At 37.8% G+C, this 20408-nt stretch overlaps 1 protein-coding gene across 5 annotated transcripts in view; it reads left to right on the top strand.

Moving 5' to 3' along the window:
- The first annotated feature begins 744 nt into the window (after nt 1-744).
- Nucleotides 745-20408, top strand: part of LOC112829380 (membrane-spanning 4-domains subfamily A member 12-like) — a 122791-nt gene continuing 103127 nt past the window's right edge. For 2 of the 5 annotated variants that reach the window (XM_073883688.1, XM_073883684.1), the window contains exons 1-4: nt 5927-5994; nt 7666-7719; nt 8655-8744; nt 11890-12033. The gene's annotated coding sequence lies outside the window, so the exon portion shown is untranslated. Of the gene's footprint in view, nt 873-5910; nt 5995-7241; nt 7388-7665; nt 7720-8654; nt 8745-11889; nt 12034-20408 lie in introns of those variants that run through there. The other 3 variants (XM_073883687.1, XM_073883685.1, XM_073883686.1) reach the window with 3 other exon arrangements.

The raw sequence follows: 20408 nt of genomic DNA, 5'->3' as shown, positions 1-20408 counted from the left end.
ATGCTGAGTGAAATAAGTCAATCAGAGAAAGACATGTATCATATGACCTCACTGATATGAGGAATTCTTAATCTCAGGAAACAAACTGAGGGTTGCTGGAGTGGTGGGGGGTGGGAGGGATGGGGTGGCTGGGTGATAGACATTGGGGAGGGTATGTGCTATGGTGAGTGCTGTGAATTGTGCAAGACTGTTGAATCACAGATCTGTACCTCTGAAACAAATAATGCAATATATGTTAAGAAAAAAAAAAGATAGTAGGAGGGGAAGAATGAAGGGGGAGAAATCAGAGGGGGAGACGAACCATGAGAGATGATGGACTCTGAAAAACAAACTGAGGATTCTAGAGAGGAGAGGGGTGGGGGAATGGGTTAGCCTGGTGATGGGTATTAAAGAGGGCACGTTCTGCGTGGAGCACTGGGTGTTATGCAGAAACGATGAATCATGGAACATTACATCAAAAACTAATGATGTAATGTATGGTGATTAACATAAAAATTTAAAGAACAAAATAAAAATTTAAAAGAACAAAAAAATATGGAAAGGCAAGCCACAGACTAGGAGAAGGTATTTCAATTTATAGTGTCCTAAAAGGTAGCTTTAAGCTTAGATAACTTCAGAAGTGCGAACTTATCAAATCATTTTATTATTTAGTTATTTAAATTTATTTCACATTTATGAATGTGAATTTTTAATATATTTTAACGTTAATTTTTTTTTAATTTCAGTCCCTCTGATTGAAGACGGCAAATGTCAACCTATGGCGTCAATTGGTGACTCTGGAAAACTAGTCCCACATAGTACAGGGAGGCCTCCAAGAACTCTTGTACCTTTCCGTTAAGCCCAAAGACACCATCCAGATACTTTCCTTCCTGGTGAGTTCCCCTGTCGTGCCCTTTCCTGAGAGCACACCTAATTTGGGACCATGTCAGTCCACCAGGGAGGTTCTAATAACTGTGGTTCAAAGGAAGTGTGTTACCATCTTAGTTCCTTTCTCCTCAGATACCCTTTGCCCTCTATGCAAATTCTCTCACCCTATCTGCTCAACAGCTACCTCTACATCCCAATAAGTACCAGGAAAAGCATCTTTTGTCAAGTCCTCTCCATGCCCCCCTCAGAAATGTTCTGTTATGTTTTTCCTGTGTATGTTGGATGCGAATTTCCTGAAATCTGTAGAACCACATATGGGGTCAGAGAAGAATCCAAAAAGATTAACACTCCAAAATAACGTTTTGTATCCACTTACACAGAGAAATGATTAACAGTTCACTCTGCTGAAAATTATTATTTTCAGGTCTGATACACCAAACACCCTGTGGCATATTTTTAAGTTTAAATCTCACATACTATATAATACCTATTAATAATAAATTTTAACTGGGGCACCTGAGTGGCTCAGTTGGTTAATCATCCGACTCTTGATTTCAGCTCAGGTCATGATCTCAGGGTTGTGGGATCAAGCCCCGAGTCAGGATCTGTGCTCAGGCAGTCTGCTTGTCCCTCTTCCCTCTGCTCCTCCCCCTACTTGCACTCTCTTTCTATCTATCTATCTTTATCTCTATCTCTAAAATAAATAAAATCTTAAAAAAAGAAAAATAATAAATTTTAACTGACTAAAGATACTGATATGAATAATTCATAAAATCATCATGCTATTATGGGTGTTTTTCCTCTTTTATAAACTTTCTATAATTTTGCATTATTATATACTTTAAAATAAGTATTTATATATATATTTTTTAAAGTTTTATTTAATTGAGAGAGAGAGAGAGCACGTGGGGGAAGGAGCAGAGGGAGAGAATCTCCAAGCAGACTCCCTGCTGAGCATGGAGCCTTACTTGGGGCTCAACCTCAGGACCCATGAGGTCATAACCTGAGCCGAAACCAAGAGTCAGATGCTTAACCAGCTGAGCCATCCAGACGCCCCAGTATTTTTATAGATTTATATACATAATACATTTTTCTTTTCAAGCTATGGAACAGTATTTTATTCCTATTCAGCATCTTGGAGTGAGCACAAAGTTTTACTGGACATAAAATCAACGTTTTAATCATCTATGACTGCTAGAGTCAGTATTTCATTTCTCTCTGGTAAATCAGGACATAAACCCACTATGAAGGGCTAATATATTGATATAATTGGAAAACTGAAAATTTCACTCTACAGAGTTTTCTAGAAAGTTGAAAAATCCTGAGGTAAATGAGTACTTTGTTGTTTTATTTGTTTGCTTATTTGGCTTATAATTGAATGTAAAAAAGAAAAAACCACCTCCCCATACAAAACTGTGAATAAATTAGAAGTTTGTTTTCTATATCTTCACTCTCCTGAGACAATAGAGGTAGGTAGGTATGATTATCTGTCTCAGATCTGCTTTATTTGATATATATTCCCCTGGGACCAAGGACATTTGGCACGCCATCACCAGGCACAGGATTAAAGGCACGCTGAAATCTTGGTCCTGGGCATTTGCGTGACTCTGTCTGTTAAGTGTCTGACTCTTGATTTCAGCTCAGGTCATGATCTCAGGGTTGTAGGATCAAGCCCCGCATCAGGCTCCATGCTGAGCATGTCCCATGGAGAAGCGCAGGTCCAGCAGTCCAAATGTCCACAAGAAACCAGGCATAAAACTTCACAAAGTAGTGGCCAGATGATATCTTAGAGATCCCCAGACCCCTGTAAAGGCCCTCAAAAAGGCCCTCAGAGTTAAAAAACCAAATCACAGAATTAGTCAAATAAATAAAACCTGTTAAAGTTTGTAAACTAAATTGTTAAGTTCAGCTCTATATCTTTCTAATTGTGATTTCTGAAGAAAATGAAAATAGAAGGGACCCTAGGGAAGAATATCATTTAAGACCAAAATATAAGGGCAGGAAAAGGAGTCCACAAGAGTCCAAAGAGAACTAGGGGTGAACCAAATGTTGGAAACTAAAGAAGAGACACAGTGGTAAACAAACAAAAAACCCCACAGTTGTTTTAACCATAATAACTCTTAATTAAATTAAGATAATTTAATCACTTATTTCTAATCCCTACAATTAACACTTATAGTTTCTAATACTGCCAAGCCACATTTGTACTATTTTGACTAAAAAATTAAATATTCCTATGTTATCATACATATAACCCATTTTTATTGCTTATGTTCATTTAGCATAGATTTAGGCATCTGCCCTTGTTTTAGACACTGGGTGTAAACAAGACAAACAAAACCCCTACTCTAATGGAACTAAAGAAGATAAATGAGGGATGCCTAGGTGGCTCAGTTGGTTAAGTGTCTGTCTTCGGCTCAGGTCATGATCCCAGGGTCCTGGGATCAAGCCCCATGTCGGGCTCCCTGCTCAGCAGAGAGTTGCTTCTCCCCCTGCCTGCCACTTCCCCTGCTTGTGCGCTCTCTCTCTCTGACAAATAAATAAATAAAATCTGGAAAAAAAAAAGAAAATAAGAAAAATAAAGAAGATAAATGATACATAAGTTTTAAAAAAGAGAAAGAATTTTAGGAAGTGCTTTTTAAGAAATCAGCAGGATGATGGGAAGAGAGGTGGGGTGTATAGTGGGCACTGTTTTAGATAAGAAATAAATGCTTTTCTAAGAATGTGATTTTTAGGTTGAAACCAGCAGGAAAAAGTTGAGCCAACCATTTTTAAAGTCAGAAGACTAGTGAAATAGAAGGAAGGAGGAGATAGAAGGAAGTCTGAGAAGGGGAAAGAACTGGCTGATTTAAGAGGATGGTGTGGTTAGAACTCATTAATCAAAAAGGAAGGTGATTAAGGATGGAGTTGGAAGGATAGACAGAGCCAGCTAACGCAGTACTTCTTTGGCCTTGTTAAGTTGTTAGGATTTTATGTTAATGTAAAGACATTAAGAAGATGATAAGAGCTGAAAGGGAAGAGGTTTATAAGACAGTAAAAAGGTCTAGAACAGTGCTATCCAGTAGAAGTATAATATGAGCCACATGTGCAATTTTAAATTTTCTAGTAGCCACACTAAGAAAATAAACAGAAACGAATGAGATTAATTTTAATAATAAATTTCATTAGCCCAATATGTCAAAAATATTTATCCTTTTGACATTCTTTTTAGCGTATCAAGTCTTCAAAATTTGGTGTGCACTTTACACTTAAAACACATGTCAACTCAGACTCCATTTGAAATGTCTAATTGCCTCATGTGACTAGTGGTTTTTGCACTGAACAGTGTGGGTCTCAAAGTTTCAGCAGAATTCATAGAAAACGCATTCCTCATTCTCCCTACCCAAGGATCCATGGTTCTAGAGAGTGAGCAAATGTTCAAAAAAAATGTATTATCCTCAAAGGAAAACTAAGTTTCAGGCCAAGAAGGTACAGAAAGTGGTGGAGAATGTACAGGGGTCTGTGCACACTAGAGGGCAGATTCTGGGGGACACAGTCAAAAGACTTCCCACTGTGCCCTCAGCTCAGCTGATGACTTCAGTTTTTCCCTCTCTTCTGGATTACCCCTACCAACATATAAATGTGTAATTCTCTCTCCTATGTAAAACAAAACAAAACAAAAATCTCTTGACCCTCTCTGCCTCTACTATAACCCCACTCTTTCCTTCCCTTAAAAACAAAACTCAGAAGAACTGTATGTATTGACTATTCCCCAATTATCTCCTGTTATTCTCTCTTGAATCCATTCGTTAGTTTGGCCTCCACTTTCCCCTAAAACTACTCTTGCCAATGACGACAGGGATCTTCATATTGCAAAATCTAATGACCAATGCTCAGTGCTCATCTTAACTGACCATCCAGGAGGCTTTTACCATAATTTTGCATTTTCTTCATCAGATTCCAGAGCGCTTCAGGTCCTTTGGTGGCCATGCTTTTCGTCTCCTATGCTGAGTCATATTCATTTCCCTGACTTCTTAACACTGGTATTTGTCTCCTCCAACCATACCCACCTCCAAGATAAGCCCCGTGAGGTTTAGGGACATACATGTATTCTCTTCACTGCTTTAGCCCCAATATGTGGAATAGTACCTGACTCACAGTGATGCTTAACAAATAATTTGCTCAATAAAATATACAATGTGTAAAACATCTGATACCTAAAGCCTCAAAAAACGTTCATTCCGCTCCCTGTCTTAAGGTTCCGTTTAGTTAGCCATCAAAGCAAAGCATTTATTCTCATAAGCTGGGACTCAGTATAAACCAAGAGAATTTGAGTGGATGACCTTTGATTCATTTATTTATTTCTACTATGTGTCAGACATAGTGCCCTTACACTGAGTGTTCAGTGATTTGTTTAAGAAAAAATGTTCTAGGGCACCTGGGTGGCTCAGAAGGTTAGGGGTCTGCCTTCAGTTCAGGTCATGATCCCATCTAACATCTTAGTGTTCAGGAACTGATTACGGCAAATTTTAAACTTGTATAACCTGATTTCGGTTTTCAAAGTAAATTAGTGTGAATGTGGGAGGTACACCGAACACAGATTATCTCATTGTGCAGAGAAACAATCTGAAGAACAGGGAAGAGAAATATTTTGCCCAGGCATTCATGTATCTAATAAAAAGGAGAGTTAAGGACCAAAACCCAGGTTTGCTGACCAGTACTCTTTCCTCTACGCTGTGCGGAAATTAAAAGTAGAAAGGACTTTTGCTGACGCTAACCTAGCAGAAAAGTGGAGAGGAGGATATTTGTTTGATGGAGATGTCTCTGCCCAGCCCGCCAGGGAAATCAGGAGCAGCCCAGATCCGTCGTCAGGGTGCCATGCTAACACCAGCGGGAAAGGCTTAGTCTGTGCCCTCTCCGCTCCCCATCTCATACCCAGCCAGTGTTCTGGGAGCCTGCACTCAGCAGAACTTGGCTGCCCCCAGCTCGCGGGTGGCGGCGCGGGGCTCCTGGCGCCCCGCGCCGCCCTGCCACGCTCTTGACCACAACCGCGGCGTTGGATCCGCGCGAGGGGGGATGAGGTGCGCCGCTGAAGAAGGGCGCCCACTGGGCAAGCGCTGCGGCCAGGACTCCGGGAGGAGCGGAAAGGTAGGGCATAAGGGCGCCACCTGTGCGATCACGCCCCTCTAGCCCTGTGATCAAGTGACCGCAGAGATCCGTGGTGGTTGGTGCAGACCACTCTGAAAGGCGTTCCCAGTGCTAGTTCTTGTTTGAGTTTCAGTGTTGTGCCAGTTTCTCTTATTCGCTCCCCAACACGATCCTACAGGGTTTTTTTGGCTTGGGTTTTTTTTTTTGTTTGTTTTGGTTTGGTTTTGGGGTTTGGGTTGTTTTGTTTTGTTTTGTTTTTGCTGCTGAGAAAACAATCTTTGAAAGAATGAATGATATGGGCAAGGCCACGTAGTAACTGGTGAAGGACAAAATTTGAACTTCAGCTTGATTCTTTCCACTATACCTTTCCACATTTTCTGAGTTTCAAGCGTCAATAGTCCATCTCGGGGGCGGGGGGGCAACTCAAACTGTAAGATTTGCAGGTTTATGTAAATGGAAGGAAAAGTTTGTAAGTGAGAAATTTGAAGACAGGTCTTGGACTTAAGGTATGGTTATAGACAAGAGGTTGAAGAAAAAAGAAGAGCCCTCAGACATTGGAGATTCTGGAGAGCAGATTCTCAAAGCCATGTGAGGAAAGTTTGAAGACAAGGCTATTAAATAATAATATAAGAAGAAGAAGAAGAAGACTTGTATTGCAAGAATCAGAAACTCTCTCTTACTAGTTTTAGCAAAATGAAGATATAACTATTGTAATATATGAACAGATATGTTTACACAGTATAAGGGCAAGAAGTCAGTCAGTTTTCCAAAAGAAACTGGAAGGAGAAAATTGAAAGCCATCAGAAATTCAGGAAGTTCTGCTCCTTCTCCCTGTCTTCATGTCGTTGAGTGTCTTTTCTGTTCATCTCACACTCAAAACTCACCTTCTCTACCATTTTGTCCATTACGGTGGAGCATGACAAACCATAGCTCCCAAGGTTTTAGATCTCATTAGAAGACCAGCTCAAACAACCCATTATGGACCCAATTTGAGTTAGATGTTCACCTTCGGCCCAATCAGGAAAAATTCTCTAATATTCTCATGCATATTAAATATGCATTTTAGGGAGGACTGATAGGAGTTCTACAGAAATCTCAAAGGTTATCCACAATTTTAATAATAGATATCTATGAGTTTTAGTTGGCTTATCTATTGAACATCCCTCCTACATTTTTGTAGGTCCCTACCTTGTGAAGCCACCTTTCCAAAATAGAATATATGACACTTTATTTCTCAGTTTCCCTTGCAGGCGAGAAAGGCATGTGAATGGATTCTGTCAGTCAGGTGCCCCTCCACCAGATTTTAATTTGGAAAGAAATAGCATGGAGTAAGAGAATAAAGCACAGCAAACAAAAGTCCAATTTCCCAGACCTCATGAATGCGGTGATATGGGTAATTTCTAGAGGGATTGATGGATCAGAGCAGCCACCCCATATAGTTTGCTACAGTCCAAGTTAAGGATGACAAATGAATAAAGCTATTTGAGAAATAATTATTGGATTTTTTTTCAAGTTGATGGTTTGATGAAAAACATCTCTCAGGGGACTACAAAAATCAGCAGCTCTAGAAGTAGATTTTCCTCTTGATTTTAAGTATCGTATTAATTTGTCCTCATATTTTCCTACAAAGAGAAACACATTTATCCTTTCATTTCTCTTCTGTATCTTTAGTGAAAAATGCCAAGACATCATCTGTGGATAAGAGAGGAAACAAGATTGTTGGGGGTAAGAACTAAATGCTACTTGAACAAGTAAATTACTACAGACTAATGAGACTTTAACCACCTCTATTATGACCTTTCCAAATGGAGGAGAGTTAAGAGTTATGTAATACCTGCATTTTCCACATGCAGCCTGATCAGATAAACTGTATGTCAGGCTAAAGTTAAATAAAGCAGAGATTATTAATCTATCAACTACATTTAAATAACCCCAAGCCATCACAACCTCATCATACTCCCAGAAAATATACTCTGAGTCTGGAAATGGGTAGAAAATCCCTTTTGGGCATCTATAAATTATTTCACGCTAAGCTAATGATAACATGGTCCCAAATGAGATGGTCAGATTGTGGAAATTATATTCAGAAGGTGCAGACATAAAGCTTTGTGGACAGTGATCATAATGGTACTATGTTCTTGACTTCATCCGCCAGACATGCCACTGTTTCCCAATCAGCTCCCATCAAATGTTAGCAGGTTATATCCTTTTGCATTATCTACCTGTATTGCTGGGTGATAAGAGCCAGGTTAGGAATCAAACCAACAGGATTAAACCTTGGTCCAAGGATATTCCCAACATCTCACGTCTATTATTGCCTTCACTTATGTAAGATCTACCCAATCCTCTGTAGAATTGAACTAAAACTTTACATAAGAAAGCAATGAACCCAAAATTTCCTCTCCTCATTCCCAATATTATGATATTAAAGATTTTGATTCCTAACCCCCTTTCCCACTTATCTGGTCTGGGTATTGAGAAGAAATAGTTAAAGTGTGTCTGAGAATAAAAGGTCTGTTACTGGCCACATTACTACCCTTCTAATGAAATCTACCATTACCCAAGGGTTCAAGTCTCATTTCATTCAATAAAACTCCAACTTCCAGTTCCGGACAAGATGAAGTAGATGCGCTTCTCCCTATTTCTATCACTAATTACAGCTAAAACTTTGGACAAATATAAGACGACTCTGAAAGGTACAGAGGAGGCAGAAGAGTTAGGGACCTTGGAATCCAAGGAATGATATGGTGGTGAGTTTCCTGGGTCTTTTGTGATTTTTTTTTTTTTGGTTTGGTGGGTTTTTGGTTTTTGGTTTTTTGCTTTATCCAAAACTGAGTGCTCACAAAGCCTATAACCAGAAACACTAATAAGCACAGGCAAAAAAAAAAAAAAAAAGCCCATCATAGATCCAAGAAAAGGACAGCCTAGAAAAGCAGAAAACTTTTAGACAATAACTGCCCTACTCTAGCCAAACACACCATAGGAAAAACTATAGCCCCACTCTTACCTCCATAAACAAAGACCCCGCAGGAACCTAGATTTTCACCATCACCCCATCACCTAACTATAACAAGGCCCCTCCCCTTCCTCAGGCTGGTGTCAGGAGGCAACTAAGTAGGAGACTAAGACCATCATCATCTCTCAGCAGGAACGAGCCCCCTATCCCAACCTCCCCAGTGTCAGTAGAGGCCACATGGGGAAGCAATAATGTGGTGACCCTATCACAAGCCATGGTGATATCAGCAGAGGCTTAGTGGGGAGCCCTAAGGAGCTCCCACAGTGTCAATATAGGCTGAATAGAGTACCAAACTCCCACCTAGCAGCAACAAAGCCATGCCTCCATGTCCTTGCCAACACAGTACAAGAGAAGATTTGCTGAAGCAAAAGATTTAAGTGACATGTTTTTTAAACTCTACTAAAATACATAAACATAAAATTTGCCATCAAACCCATTTTTAAGTGTATAGTTTAGGGGCATTAAGTACATCCCCTCTGTTGGGCAACCATCACCACTGTCCCTCCACAGAACTCTTCTCATCATGCAAAACTAAAACTCTATACCTGCTAAACAATAACTCCCCCATTCTCTCTCCCTCTCTGTAGCCCCTAGCAGTAACGATTCTACTTTCTGTCTCTATGAATTTGACTGCTCTAGTACTTCAGATATGTGGAATCTTGTAGCACTTGTTCTTTTGTGATTAGCTTATTTCACTTAGTATAATGTCTCCCAGGTTTATCCATGATGTAGTTTATGTTAGAATTTCCTTCCTTTTCAAGGCTGAATTATACTCCATTGTATGTATAACTACCCTTTGTTTATCCATTTATCCATCAATAGACACTTGGCTATTGTGAATAATGCCACTATGAAAATAAGTGTCAAATATCTATTTGAGTTCCTTTTAGTGTGTATAAATATACACACCTAGGAATGAAAATGCTGGGTCATATAGTTCTATGTTTAACCTTTGAGAAACTTTGCATAGCATTAGTAGCATTTTACATCCCCACCAACAGTGTGCAAAGGGTCCAATTTCTTCACATCCTCTTCAACACTTGTATTCTTTTTTGGTGATAGCCATCCTAATGGGTATAAACTGGTACCTTACTGTGGTTTTGATTAGCATTTCCCTAACAATTAGTTAGGAGGTTGAGCATCTTTTCGTGTCCTTATTGGCCATTTGTGTATCTTCTTTAGAGAAATGTCAAGTCCTTTGCCCATTTCTTAATTGGATTGTATGTTTTTGTTGCTGTTGTTGCATGAGGAGTTCTTTATATTTTCTGGATATTTACTCCTTATCAGATAATATGATTCACAAATTTTCTACCATCTTGTGGGTTGCTTTTTCACTCTGCTGATTGTGTTCTTTGATGCACATAAGTTTTATATTTTGATGTACTTCAATTCATCCATTTTTTCCAAAAATCATTGCCAAATCCAATGTCATGAAGCTTGCCTCCTCTATATTTTCTACTAAGAGTTTGTCGTGTCATCCCAGCCTATTGATAGTGATTTCGGGGGGTAGGAAACATGTTTCTGCCTGAGGCAGACATTATACCAAGGTCTAGTTCCTCATTCTGATATTGTACTATAAGTTACATAACATGTAACCATTGGGAGAATCCAGGTTCAGGGTGCACAGGACCTCTCTGTACTATTTTTGCAAATTCCTGTGAATTTATAATTATTTAAAAATAAAAGTTTTTAAAGATCCTATATCCTTCACCAAACTCAGACTTCAGACAAGTTCACTGTATTCTATGAAACTCTACACCACCTATCTACCCCAATGTACCCTTGCTTCCTCCCCCCTGCCACAACCTGTCAGAAGTGCCATTAAATGCATACTTGTGTGTTGCCTGGAAAGCAGAGTACTCTCTAAAGGAGAGAAATATCCCCACCAACTAGCCACTTCTTGGCTCGCCTTAAAATCACATACCAGAACAGAAGTTTATTGCAAACTTCAAGTTAAAGTTATCCTGTTTAAGAGAATCTGTGGGAAAGAAATATATCAGTGTCCCCAGGCATCATAGAAATATGAGCAAGGCAAGATATGCCAGTTTCTGAACTCCAATATAACTCCTTCAGGTTTTTTTCAGGCTTAACTCCTGTGTTTGGGTGGTAGGGATGTAGGGAGGGGTGGTTTATTCAGCCGTGCCAGAAGGAGGCAGGCCTGAGAAACATCTATCTGAAAACCAACTGAAATCCCTACAGTGAGTTGTGGCTCTACGTAGCAAGCTTCAAATTTTCCTCCTCCATTGATTCAGAAACTATCACAGCTGGTCTGCTTCAGTGGGCAGAGATCCTCCTCAAACTCCACACCTGGCAATGGTTCCTAGGAAGAGTTATAAAAAACCAGGAATCCCAAGGGTTCACTATCTTTCTTTGACTCTAGTTTATAAAGGACTGAGGACCCAGCTATAAACCATAGTTACAGATGACTTGAGGGTAGGTAGAACAAAAGGAATCAAAGTCCAAATCCCAATTTGGGGAGGATGAGAGAAGGACAGGTAAGGTCAGAAATACCAAGCCTGGCAACCTATAGAACCTAAGAGCTATATCTGCGGATATGGATTATTGACCACATAGTGACTGATGAATATTGAGGGAGATCAATTCTTCCAGGGATCCAGGGCTCATGCCATATGACCTCTTGAACCAAGTAGATAAACAAGCTCCTAGTAAAGTTTTATGGGGCATGGAAATAGTCACTGTATCTGAAAACTGCACTAAAATATAACAAAGCCTCTTCATTTGAATTAAATGTTGAGAATCTTAAAATCATGTTAGGTTGTCACCTTCCTTCTCCATCTTTACTTTTTCTTGATGTTTTGTTCCTTTCAAAGGTAGGACCAGAATAGTAGTAAGTAATTAGTGGCATTCTTTTCTCCCAGGCCATACAAATAATGATTGGTCTGAATATTCACGGCGTGGGACTGCTCTGGACATATTTGTTTCTCTCACAAACTTCTGCATTTGGAAAATCATATCTTCCTCTCTCGACAGTAACAGGATACCCATATTGGTCATCTGCATGTGTAAGTGAATAATCTACTCCCTCGTTGTTATTCATTAATTTATTCATCATATTTAATAACTGTTTCTGAACCAAGCAGTGTGTCAGAGATAGAACACAAAAAATTTGCAATCCCTATTCTCAATGAATGAATTCTTATATCTAGTTGAAAAGAAATATATCAGTATGAAAAAAACCTAGATTCATACCAGTGATATTTTTTCATAATAAGAGTATGTCTTTGTTAAAGGGACACTTTACATGCTTCTTGGATAAGGGGAACAATAGTAAGATGCACAAGGGGCATTTGGGGAAAATAGAAAATGGTTGATGACTGTTTCACTACCCATGGGTCAATTATTTTGCCAGTGGGGCAAGTAAGATGAGAGAGCATAATTGCTAAGGAAATGTGGGACATATAGAATTTATGTAGGGAAAGAAAAATGAAATCTTTTTGTTCTGTTGGTCCAAGAAGCATTTGGCGGAATTGAAAAGAAATCTCTGAAGAAAATTTTATTGTGTCTGAGAGTATGGTGGATGATGCAACTTTGTCCCCACAAAATCCTGAGTGAAAATCTTAATAATGCCAGTACCATACTGTCTTGATGATTCATAGATCAATGGAACAGAATAGAGAGTCCAGAAATGGACCCTCAACTCTATGGTCAACTAATCTTCGACAAAGCAGGAAAGAATGTCCAGTGGAAAAAAGACAGTCTCTTCAACAAATGGCGTTGGGAAAATTGGACAGCCACATGCAGAAGAATGAAACTGGACCATTTCCTTACACCACACACAAAAATAGACTCCAAATGGTTGAAAGACCTAAACATGAGACAGGAGTCCATCAAAATCCTAAAGGAGAACACAGGCAGCAACCTCTTTGACCTCAGCCGCAGCAACTTCTTCCTAGAAACATCACCAAAGGAAAGGGAAGCAAGGGCAAAAATGAACTATTGGGACTTCATCAAGATAAAAAGCTTTTGCACAACCAAAGAAACAGTCCACAAAACCAAAAGACAGCCGACAGAATGGGAGAAGATATTTGCAAATGACATATCAGATAAAGGGCTAGTATCCAAAATCTATAAAGAACTTATCAAACTCAACACCCAAAGAACAAATAATCCAATCAAGAAATGGGCAGAAGACATGAACAGACATTTTTTCAAAGACATCCAGATGGCCAACAGACACATGAAAAAGTGCTCAACATTGCTCGGCATCAGGGAAAATCTCAATGAGATATCACATCACACCAGTCAGAATGGTTAAATTAACAAGTCAGGAAATGACAGATGTTGGCAGGGATGCAGAGAAAGGGGAACCCTCCTACACTGTTGGTCGGAATGCAAGCTGGTACAGCCACTCTGGAAAACAGTAGGGAGGTTCCTCAAAAAGTTGAAAATAGAGCTACCATACGATCCAGCAATTGCACTACTGGGTATTTACCCCAAAGATACAAATGTAGGGATCCAAAGGGGTAGGTGCACCCTGATGTTTATAACAGCAATGTCCACAATAACCAAACTGTGGAAAGAGCCAAATGTCCATCGACAGATGAATGGATAGAGAAGATGTGGTATATATATACATGGAATATTATGCAGCCATCAAAAGGAATGAAATCTTGCCATTTGCAATGACATGGATGGAACTGGAAGGTATTATGCTGAGTGAAATAAGTCAATCAGAGAAAGACATGTATCATATGACCTCACTGATATGAGGAATTTTTAATCTCAGGAAACAAACTGAGGTTTGCTGGAGTGGTGGGGGGTGAGAAGGAAGGGTGGCTGGGTGATAGACATTGAGGAGGGTATGTGCTATGGTGAGCGCTGTGAATTGTGTAAGACTGTTGAATCACAGACCTGTACCTCTGAAACAAATAATACATTATATGTTAAAAAGAAGGAGAAGAAGAAGATAGCAGGAAAGGAAGAATGAAGGGGGCGAAATTGGAGGGAGAGACAAACCATGAGAGACTATGGACTCTGAAAAACAAACTCGGGGTTCTAGAGGGAAGGGGGCTGGAGGAATGGGTTAGCCTGGTGATGGGTATTAAAGAGAGCACGTTCTGCATGGAGCACTGGGTGTTAAATGCAAACAATGAATCATGGAACACTACATCAAAAACTAATGATGTAATGTATGGTGATTAACATAACATAATAAAAAAGAAAATCTTAATAATAATAATAATAATACACTTGAAACTTGGTCAGTCAACCAGTACTTACTGTGTACCCACTATGTGTCAGGTCCTGTTCTTGGTGCCTGAAATATATCAGCAAACAAAACAGATCCCAGACTTTAGAGACCTTTACTTTAACAGAGGTAGTGTGTTAGAAGATGATAAGGCTATAGAAGTAAAAAAGAAAAAGTAGAGTAAGGGGGAATGAAGGTTCTGAGAAAGTAGCAAAAGGGTATAGGTTATTGTTTTAAATTGGATGGTAGAGGTAGTCTTCATTGAAAAAATTACTATTAGTAATCTATTGTTATATAAAAACCATGACAAAACCCAGTGGCACACAACCAAAAGTACAGTTGACCCTTGAGTAATGTGGAGGTTAGGGACACTGGCCCCCTGTGTATTGGAAATCTGCATACATTATTCAACATAGTACTGAAAGTCCTAGCCACAGCAATCAGACAAGAAAAAGAAATAAAAAGCATCCATATTGGTAAATAAGAAGTTAAACTGTCACTATTTGCAGATGACATGATCCTATACACAGAAAATTTTAAAGACTCCACCAAAAACTACTAGAAGTAATAAATGAATTCAGTACACTTACAGGATACAAAGTTAATATCCAGAAATCAGTAGCATTTCTATATACTAATTACAAAGTAGCAGAAAGAGAAATTAAGAAAACAACACCATTTATAATTGCATGAAAAAACAAAAACAAAAACCTAGGATAAACTCAACCAAAGAAGTGAAAGACCTGTACTCTGAAAACTATAAAGCACTGATGAAAGAAATTGAAGACAACACAAATAAATGGAAGGATATACCATGCTCATGGACTGGAAGAATTAATATTGTTAAAATGTCTATAGATTCAGTGTAATCTAGAGATTCAATTCAATCCCTATCAAAATACCAACAGCAATTTTTACAAAACTAGAAATAAGTAATACTAACATTTGTATGAAACCACAAAAGACCCTGAATAGACAAAGCAATCCTAAGAAAGAAAAACAAAGCTGGAGGTATCACAATACCAGATTTCAAAATAAACCACAAAGCTGTAGTAATCAAAACAGTATGATACCAGGACAAAAATAGACACATAGATCAATGGAACAGAATAGAGAGCCCAGAAATAGACCCACGATTATATGGTTAATTAATCTGTGGCAAAGGAGGCAAAATATACAATGAGGAAAAGACAGTCTCTTTAATAAATGATGCTGGAAAAACTGGACAGCTACATGTAGAAGAATGAAACTAGACCACTTTTTAAAAATAAACTCAAAATGGATTAAAAAACTAAATGTGAGACCTGAAACCATAAAAAATCCTAGAAGAGAGCATAAGCAGTTATTTCTCTGACATTAGCTCTAGCAACATTTTTCTAGATATGTTTCCTAAGGCAAGGGAAATGAAAACAAATTATTCAGACTACATCAAAATAAGAAGTTTTTCACAGCAAAGGAAACCATCAACAAAACTAAAAGACAACCTACTGAATGGGAGAAGATATTTGCAAATGATATATCTGATAGGGGTTAATATCCAAAATATATAAAGAACTTACACAACTCAACACCAAAAAAATAAGCAATTCGATTACAAAATGGGCAGAGGATCTGAATAAACATTTGCCCAAAGAAGCCATACACATGGCCAACAGACACATGAAAAGATGCTCAACATCACTAATCATCAGGGAAAATACAAATCAAAACTACAATGAGATATCACCTTACTGGTGTTAAAATGGCTAAAATAAAAAAGATAGGAAATAACAAGTGTTAACGAGGATGTGGATAAAAAGGGACCCTTTGCATTGTTGGTGGGAATGTAAATTTGTACAGCCACTGTGAAAAATAGCATGGAGGTCCCTCAAAAATTTAAAAATAGAAATACCATATGATCCAATAATTCCACTATTGGATATTTACCCAAAGAAAACAAATATACTGATCCAAAAAGATATAATCACCCTGTATTTACTGAAGCATTATTTATAATAGCCAAGATATGGAAGCAACTTAAGTGTCCATCAATAAATGAATGGATAAGGAAGATGTGGTACACACACACACACACACACACACACACACACACACACATACACAGAAATATTATGCAACCATAAAAAGGAATGAGAACATGCCATATAAGACAGCACGGATGGACCTGGAGGGTATAATGCTAAGTGAAATAAGTCAGACTGAGAAAGACAAATACCATATGATTTCATTCATTAGTGAAATCTAAAAAAAATGAATAAACAAGCAAAAAACAGGCTTAGACCTATAAATACAGAGAACAAACTGATAGTTGCCAGAGGGGAGAGGGTTGGGGGGAGGGAAAGATGGGTAAAGGGGAGTGGGAGATACAAGCTTCCAGTTATGGAATGAATAAATCATGGGAATAAAAGGCACAGCATAAGGAATATAGTCAGTATTATTGTAGTAGAGATGTATGGTGACAGATGGTAGCTACAACTTGTAAACATAGCATATTGTATAAACTTATCAAATCATTATGTTGTACACCTGAAACTAATGTAACATTGTGTGTCAACTATACTCAAGGAAAAAAAAAGAAAATCTTTTTCTTTTTTCATATAACTTTTGACTCCCCCAAAACTTAATAGCTTACTATTGACCAGAAGACTTATCAGTAACATAAACAGTCAATTAACATGTACTTTGTATATGTGTCATATACTGTATCCTTTCAATAAAGTAAGCTAGAGAAAAGAAAATATTAAGAAAATAATAAGGAAGAGAAAATATATTTACAGTACTGTACTGTACTTACCCAAAAAAAAATCCATGTGTAAGTGGACCTGCACAGTTCAAACCCATCTCGTTCAAGGGTCAACTCTATTTTTTTTAAGTTTTTTTTTTAAGATTTATTTAGTTATTTATTTTAGACACAGAGCGAGCACGGAGTGGGGAGAGGCAGAGGGAGAGGGAGTGAGAGAATCTCATCTCAAGCAGACTCCACACTGAACATTGGAGCCCAACATGGGGCTTGATCTCAGGACCCTGAGATTATGACCTGAGTTGAAATCAAGAGTTAGGTGCTTAACTGACTGAGCCACCCAGGCACCCCAAGTGTATTTATTTCTTAATCATGTATCTGTAAGTTGGCAGAAAATCAAGTGATCTAGGCTGGTACCAATCAGGCTTGGCTCAAGCTACAGGTCAGATACAGATCTATTCCATATGTATCTCATCCTCTTTAGACTACTGACTACTGAAGGCATATTCTTCTCACAATAAAAGGCAGGAACACAAGAGGACAAGCCTAATCACACCAGAACATTTCAAGCTGGTTTGGCTCACATCTGCTAACATCTTAGCCAAAGCAAATAAAATGGCCAAGTTGTAAGTTGAGGGACGGAGAAATATAGTCCAACCACCATAAGACCATGGCAAGATTATGGAAATACGTTACCGCCTGGAAGTAAAGAATTGTGGCCAATAATTCAAAATACCACAACGATATTTGAGCAAATGTTCAAAAAATTGAGTTTTTGCCAAATGTGGGAACATTCTAGGACAGGAAACAGCCAGAACAAAGTCTTCAATTACTGATGTGCCTGCAACGCTCCTTAAAAAAGTATGGCCAGGAGTGCCGAAGCCGAGTGAGAAAGAACAAGAGTAGAAAAAAGAGGTCAGAAAAATAATGGGGCCAAATAACATAGACTCCAAGAGCCATTGTAAGGATTTGGCTTTTTAGTGTATGTGAAACTGGACTTACTGTAGTGTTTGATGAACAGAGTTAAATAAGCTGGTTTAAGTTTTAAAAGGATCCCTTTGGCTGCTATGTTGAAAAGATAGTGAAGGGGGCCAAGGAGACCTTTTAGAAAGCTCCTGAAGAAATCCAGATGAGACTCAAACAGGCTTGGTAGTAGTGAGGGTGGTTAAAAATAACATAATTTTAAGAGTTAATTGAATATCTTGATGGATTGGTGTGGAATATAAGAGAAAGAATTTAAGGGGAATGCTCAAGTTTGGGTTTAAGCTAATAGAAAGAATGGACTGTCATCAACTGATACAGTGAAGACTGTGGGTAGACCTGGTTTTTAGGGAAGATAATGAGTTTGTTTTGAACCTGCTGAGTTTGAGATATCTATTTAATATTCAACTGGAGATCGTGAGTAGCTTGTTAGATATGGAATCTAGAGTTCAGAAGAAAGAGCTAGGCTTCAGATAGGAGCTTGGGAGTCACTGGCAAACATGTTTGAAACCCATAAAACTGGTTGAGATCACCAAGGAAGTGGGTGAAAATAGAGATGACCCAGGACTAGAGCTGCACTGTCAAGTATAGCAGCCACTGGTCACAAGTATTGTGACTGGTCACTCAAAATGGGGCTAAACCACCCTGAGAAGTGCTGTAATGTAAAATATACACCAGAGTTCAAAAACTTAATATGCATAAAAAGAATGTAAAATATAGCATAATTTTGAACTGATTCTATGTTGAAATGACAATATTTTGGATCTATAGGATTATATAAAACAAATTATTAAAATAAATTTCACATGTTTATATTTACTTTTGTAATTTTACTTTTATTTCTTGTTATATTTATGTAAAATTAAATCTTTGGAACATAATCATTTTATTGCAATTTTTTTACACTTTTGTAATTCTCTTCATTTTTTTATTAGTGAAGTATAATTGACATAAAATGTTATATTAGTTTCATGTGTACAACATATTGATTTAACAATTCTATACATTACTTAGTGCTCACCATAAGTGTAGTCACCATCTGTCATCAGGCAACATCATTACAGTATTATTGGCTATATTCCCTATGCTGCACTTTTCATCTTTGTGGCTTATTTATTTAATAACTGGAAATTTGTGCCTTTTAATCTCCTTCATCTATTTTGCCCATCCCCCACCCAACTCCCCTCTGGCAACCACCAGTTTGTTCTCTGTATTAAGAGTCTGTTTGGTTTTTTGTTTGTTCCTTTTGTTTTTTAGATTCCACATATAAGTATAATCATATCTATGTGTCTTTCTCAGTATGACTTATTTCACTTAGCATAATACCCTCTATATCCATCCATGTTGTCACAAATGGCAAAATTTCATTCTTTTTTATGGCTGAGTAATATTCCATTGTGCATGTGCGTGCGCGTGTGTGTGTGCGCACACACACATCTTCTTTATTCATGTATCAATGAATACTTGGGTTGCTTTCATATCTTGGCTATTGTAAATAATGCTGCAGTAAGAATAAAGGTGCATATATCTTTTCAAATTAGTGTTTTTGTTTTCTATGTGTAAATACCAAGTAGTGGAATTACTGTATTCTATGATATTTCCATTTTTTATTTTTTGAGAAACCTCCATACTATTTTCCACAGAGGCTGTATCAATTTACATTCATATTAACAATGCACAAAGAGTCCCTTTTCTCCACATTCTTGCCAACACTTGCTTATTTCTTTTTACTTAATGTGTATTGGAAAACTTAAAATTATGTATATTCCTTGCATCATATTTCTACTGGACAGCCCTGAGCAGTAATATTCTGACTGAAGATAGTGCCATGGTTAGATTGTTTTAGTCATCATTCTATGAGTAGTAAGAGATTAGATTTGAGAAACCTAGGAGGCCACCATAATTCAGATAACAAAAATGAGGGCCTTAATTCAATTTTAAAAGTACCAAATATGTAGGTTCTAAGCAAAGAACAGATGAGTCAATTGTATTAATATCTCAAATAATATTACAATCACGAAGACATTAGATCACTAATATGTGCATGGAGTTATTAAAACATTGAATCAAAATTTTAATGAGAGAAAAAATTCTAAGTTTTGCCACTGAGTGTAAGATATTCCAAAAGAAAGTTGCTGACAGTGAATTAGATTTAGTACATTAGCATCTATATTAATTTTCTGAATTATCTAAGGCTGTTGGAGAGAATTTTTGTGAGTTAGGTGCTATTGTTTGTTATCCTGTTTTTAAATTTTTTAACATATAAATAAAACATACATACACAAAAATCTAAAATTATAATTGTACATCTCAATTATCCCAAAATTAATAAATCAGTGTATCAACACCCAGGTCAAAAAAAATTAGCAAAATTCTAGCATCTCAGAAGTTCCTCTCATGTCCCTTCTTTCTCCCTCCTACCCTAACCATTAACCTGACTTCAGATATATTACTCTTAAGTGTTTTTA

This window comes from Callorhinus ursinus, unplaced genomic scaffold (assembly GCF_003265705.2).
Source record: "Callorhinus ursinus isolate GAN/ISIS: 27379988/994484 unplaced genomic scaffold, GSC_fseal_2.0 scaffold51, whole genome shotgun sequence".
In the NCBI taxonomy this organism is placed as follows: Eukaryota; Metazoa; Chordata; class Mammalia; order Carnivora; family Otariidae; genus Callorhinus; species Callorhinus ursinus.
The sequence above is the reverse complement of the archived record's forward strand: the minus strand, read 5'-3'. Positions and strand labels throughout refer to the sequence as shown.